The following is a 6281-nucleotide window of genomic DNA, read 5'->3' on the forward strand; positions in this document are numbered from 1 at the left end:
GATAATGATAGACATTTTTACGGTTGTGGAAGCGATGCAAACTGATAATCCTTTCTGAAATTGTGTGGAAATAAACAACATAAACAGTGTGAGAATTATTTATTCTTGTATATATTCGAGTAAATTCTGTGAAAGTATGTTTCATTTACGGCCATTGTGAAGTACTGTATAAACAGAGTGAAATGACACTCCATTAAGAGCAGTAAAGTTAGTGAAAAACAGTGCCATTGCATTTACTGCTGTAGCGAAAAATACATCTGTGAAGTAATGAAAAGATATTAATTATACCGGAAACGAATGTGTTTTTAAACACGTCTTCCTTACATCGTGTCGACTAAATCAATCTCAGAAACTTATCGTGTAAACCTTACACGATAAGTTTCGGGATCCTCTACTTGCTATCTCTATGGGTTTTATTAAAAGATTTATGACGTACTATATTTTCAGAATTCTCATTTAGATGTTTCTTAATAAGTGATTCATCCGCAAACCCTCTTCCTTGTTCAAATCAAATCTACAATGTTTTTCCCTTTTCAGTTTTGTAGCTGCTTTTCTGCTTTGTCACTTTTACACTTATACAAAGGAATCATTTTCCAGTTTCCAATTCTTTGGCATAATCTCTCTCATCCAGACATACCTTACACACCCTAGACAGCCGCTCAGTCCCACTTTAACCACGCCAAAACATCTCACAGGAAGCCCCATCATCCCCTGTAATAGTGTTTCTCCGCTCATCAGCTGCATGATTGCCTTACTTGCAACCTCAACACTCACTTCCCCAACAGTTCTCAAACTTCCACTAATATAACCTCTCCCTTTCTTGCATTATTTAACTATACCTCCCCATCTCTCCTCCCCCTTCAAATAGCCTTTAAATGTTCAGTCTATCGTCCTAGAACTGCATTCTCTTCAGGTAGCATCCTTCCTTATGCATCTTTTATTCTGGTATCCATTTACTCCTTCACCTTTCTGTATTTACTTCTTGTAGAGCAACTTATCCTGCTTGCATCATCCTCAGTACTTACCTTTCTTTTCCTGTATCTCTTACTTCTTGACTTTCTTTATCATCATTCTCTTCTTTTCTGCCATGCAGTTGCATTTCGAAACTTTTTCTCACGTGTATGCTTCCAATCGCTCAGTGATTTTATTTCCTCATTCTGACCCCATCATAGAATATTGCATATTCGTCATATACTAGATGCACTTTCACCATAGCCCCTTTTTTGCCCATTTCTTCTTATATTCTCTCTTTTTACTTCTTACCAGTCGCTGTCAGTGACCCTGGTAGTTGCAGTATCAGATAACTTAGTCAGTCAGTCGATCCTGGTTATAAAACTCACTGCGTTTTATTTATATTTACAACTACATTATACCTCTTCCTCTCCAACTTCAAATCCATCTATTTTAACTTGTAATTCAACCAAGTGATGATCTTTTATCTCCAGCTACTCCTCTCCTCATTGCATCCATTAACTTATCCTTCCATCATGTATTAATACTTAATCTAAAAATCTGCACCTCATCATTTCCTCTTTATGAAAAATCTTCATTTTAAGCCATATATTGCCAGTAGTCAGGTCCTTTGCCGGAAGCATTGCAACAAGACTTTCCATTCTCTTTTACTCCAGGAACGCATAGCTATACTTCCCACTGCAATCAGATCAACTAGCTTGACCACCTATCGCTATAGTATCGAAACCTAGTCAGGCACAGATTCTGACCCCTAAGTCTCTTCTGCTCTCTATTTTTCCCATTCACTGGACCATGTACACTCACTGTTACAACTTTTTTCTACTTCCATACTCAAATCTTACTTTATACTATGTCCTGCAATAATCCCGCCACTACTTCTCTCATTGTCTACATCTTTTAGCTGACCCAGACAATCACTTTTCTCCTTCCATTTCAAGCACACATGATCCTTTTGCCTATTTCTCATTAAATGCTAGCTGTCATATTTTTTTTTCCTTTGCACAATGTCCACTATTATTCAAAACCCGAAGACTTGCCTTTTTTTTAGGGGGTGGGGGCGCCTCCTATGTTTTGGGATGCATTACATGTGTATCCTAAACCATTAACACTTCCTAGGGCGGCAGTGTCCAGGTAGTATCAATTACTACCACCACAATAGCAGTCCTCAGTAGTTAGAGTGATTTTGGGATATGGTGAATGTGAGTCCCAAGCCACTGGCAGTTCCACTATTATAGCAGTCTATTTAAAGTGATTGACTTGTTTAGGTTTAGAGGACATGAAAGGCTGGTTGTGTTAGGTGCTCTAGATGCAAAGGAAGCCAGATTTGGAATTCTTGTTGCAAATGAGGGTAGAGTCTGGTGGAGCTGTGCATATAAAGAGGCTTCATTGTTGGAAATACATGGTATCCAAAGAAAAGTATTAACAGGTACGCTGGGGAAAGTTCTGAGTAGATGGAAGAGTAAGTTAATGGATGTACTGGTGAGAAGAGGAGCGGCTGGAGACATAATTATCTGATCATCATTTGGGTGAAGTGATAGTTAAGGTACGGGAATTTCAAGGTTAAAGGGAAGTAGAGAAAATGCAGATTCAATGGTACTCAGGTGAGATTGTCAAGAAGGAAGTGGTGACAGTTAAAGTTACGGACTTTGAAGGAATGTACGAAGAGATTGTAAAATTCAATTGAAGGTCATAGAAACACCAGTGAGTGAAGAAGGTTTTAGGAAGATGGAAGAGGTAGCAAAAACAATGAGTATGAGGGTGATGAATAGTGAAGGAAAAACAGACATTATTTGATTTGTCATTGTACGACAGAAGAGTACAGGCTGAATGATGTAGTCATTTAGAAAACGCGGGGAGAGAAGGTGAGCGGGGACTTTAGTAACACTAAGTTATTTTGCAAGGAAATGGATGCAGGAAGAAATAGCAATGATCAACTGGATCTCACAATAAAAGATGTAAATGGAGAGATGTCGTCTAAGAACAAATGAGTTCGTGGGTTGATTGGATGCGTATTTTGGATGTTTGTTGGATGTGGAAGAGAGGGAAGAGGCAGCTCACAATAACACAGGACTGTAAGTGTTAATGGAAGTTTTAGAATGCTTATGGAAGGGACTTTTGGGTATGGAAGTAGAGCAATTTAGAAATTGGAGAATGAAAAGACGCAAAGAGAGATGGGGATTACAAGGAAGGTGCTGCAGACAGTTGTGAGAGAGTAATTGAGTGTTATACTTCCTTATGTAGGGTATGTCTGGATAAGCTTAAGGTGCTAAAGTAACGAGAGAGAAAAATGAATGTTCCTTTATACAAGGACATCGTTGACTGAGGATACTCGAAGACGTATTGGGGCATAACGTTACTTAGTAAACAAATGAAGTTGTATGGGAGGATCTTATTGAGAGTAGGACAGAAAATAAAAGGATGTTTATGGAAAAATGGTGACGGTTTAGAAAAACAAGTGGGTGTGTTTGTCAATTGTTTGTCATGCAACAGTTACCAGAAAGTTTTGGAGGTAAAGGGGAAAGATAGATGAGCTTAGGAAAAATTTGGTGGAACTGATAGAGTATGCTTTGAGGATATTTAATATATGTAGAAGATACGTTGCTGAGAGGAAAAAAAAATTATGTGATTCATATCAGAATGTGTAGAAAGGAGAGAGACTGGTTTGGTTTAAAATGAGTTAGAGAAAAGGATGTGGTATGAATCAGTGGCTGCTTCATATTTTCACAGGTGATGTGATGTGAAAAGTCACGGAGAAGTGATCAGTGTAAGGTTGTACGATGAGGAAATTCGTTGGGAATTGACTGAGGAATCTGTTTGTAGATAATACAGAACTTGTAAAAGGAAATGTTGCTAAACAGCTGACGAGCCTGTTCGCCTAACGATAGTTATAATAACCTCCTGTAGGAGGTCAGAAAATTCGTATAATGGCATTCATGCTGCTCTGCTTGGTGTATTGAGGTCTGCAACCCCATTCCTCTTATTCTTTTCATAAAATATGTCAGAAATTTTAATATAAAGTCATTTGGGTTTGAGAATACACGGAAGTTGAACATATGAGAAACGTTTAGCAATTAATGTGAAATTTCCTTGAATTCAAAATTAATATCCGATTACGAATATATATATATATATATATATATATATATATATATATATGATATGTATGTATGTGTGTATATATATATATAATATATATATATATATGTGTGTGTGTGTGTGTGTATAGATATATGTATGTATGTATGTGAATATATGTAGATTTTTGTCTCATACACCGTGACATTTTTGCTTTTCACAAATATTAATCCACAAATATCGTTGAATACTCAATCCACTATATTTTTGGTATAACCTACACCCAAGGGGAATTATAATCGATAAGTGCTTCATCACCAGTTGAACTCGAACTGCTGCCTGGTTGAGAAACGACGATGTACAGTGACTTTTGAACACTTAGCCATCACTGGTGACGCCAATCCAGGTAAATTCTTGCAGTCTCTCAGCAAGTATTTCAGGACCACAACTTGACCCCAGCAAACATAGGTAGCCGTATACACAGCTAGATGGACTGTCGGGAGGTATATTGGGGGTGAGGCTATTGCTAGCCCCACCCCATGTTTTCCTGAGAGGGAGATTGGGTCAATAAGTGTAAGCAATCAACTGGTAATAATGATTTGGTCTGATGTTGCTAACCTCTTGCTCTTTGTAACCCTAGCAAATTGAGCAGCACATGGTCAGTACTTGGATGCATTTCCACCAAGAAAAGCCTGAAGCCATCGTCACAAATCCACTGACACCATTCAAAGTCCAGAGCAGGGCGCTAGTAGCGTCACCCCATTAGTACTTACTGAAAACCAGAAACATCAGAAGGATTATATATATATATATATATATATATATATATATATATATATATATATATATATATATATATATATATAATAAATAGAGCCGATAAAAAAGCCAAAGTCTAGAAAGTAAATACTATATTTCAGGAATCAGCTGTCTCTCCCTTCAGGTAGGTAATGAATGAGAAAAATGACAGAAAAGCAGTCTTTGTACCAAGAGGTCCACAGGTAAGCCATTTAACTAAGTCGCCCCGGTTGACGACATCTCTTTAATCTTCTTAATTGTCAACCGGGGTAACTTAGTTAAATGGCTTACTTATGGACCTCGTGGTACAAATACCGCTTTTTCTGTAACTTTTCTCATTCATTACCTGCCTGAATAGAGAGACAGATGATCCTTCGAATATTGTATTTACTATCTACATTTTGGCGTTTTTATGGGCTCCTTTCTAATATTAGATAGAATTCTGTTTTATGTCATTAATTTTGTCGTAGTTCTGCCTTGTTTTTTTATTTTCAATGAATATCTGTAAGCTCATGGTGTAATTTACCATCTGTTTCACATTTTCTTCTTTTAACTTTGCTATTAGGAAGAGTAATTTACACTTTAATGTTGTTTCGTTTTCCTGGTCTTCTTAATGACGTTTGCGCATGGTCGTAATTTTTTTTACAAATGTATTTTGTGGTCTTGCTCTGTCATTGGTCTCTCTGATTGTCCTTTTTCCTCATGCAGAGTGAAGGAACATAACTGTTTACTTAGCTAGAGTGAGAAAGGAATATAGAATGAATTAATATTGTTTCTTGGAAGAAACCTTGTTCTTCCGTTCGTTGAAACTGAAACAGAAAGGCTATGGTCTCCACCCAGACGTTGACAATACCTGTCAATATAAGTATCATTTTGAGTGACCAGGGGAATAATAATTGTCTTTGGATGTTGTGATGGAAAGAATTGTCTGATCTGATCTATAAGGGAAGATACCTACAGTGCTCGCAGATTGTTAGGTAATGTTGCGGTATCTTTTCTGAAGAAGTGATTTCCTTTCAGGTCTGACTAATAACTCCTGCGGCTTGCTTTTAGTATTGTACTGACATTGCCGGAGAATTAAAAGTAACTAAAGCAGAGATTCTGGCTAGGGGAAGCAGTCCTTTGCATGAATAGAACCGGGAACTAACCTCACCTCAATCAATCTGCTTAAGCCCCCGGAGAGAGAGAGAGAGAGAGAGAGAGAGAGAGATAACTACTATTAATTAATGTTGGTGTTACTCTGGCAGTCTCTGTCTATTCAATTAGATTCCCTGATTCTTAAAAATATGCCATTCATATCCAGGCAATATTTTATAATAAATCGTATTACAGTAGCTATTGTTGTTACAACAATAAAACGAAAGCATGTTGTCAAAAAGCTCGGTAGAGACGGAATGAGAGGATTGCGAGCGAGGGGAGTGAGGTAGGCCACGCTT

The sequence above is a fragment of the Macrobrachium nipponense genome, chromosome 21, assembly GCF_015104395.2.
Source record: "Macrobrachium nipponense isolate FS-2020 chromosome 21, ASM1510439v2, whole genome shotgun sequence".
In the NCBI taxonomy this organism is placed as follows: domain Eukaryota; kingdom Metazoa; phylum Arthropoda; class Malacostraca; order Decapoda; family Palaemonidae; genus Macrobrachium; species Macrobrachium nipponense.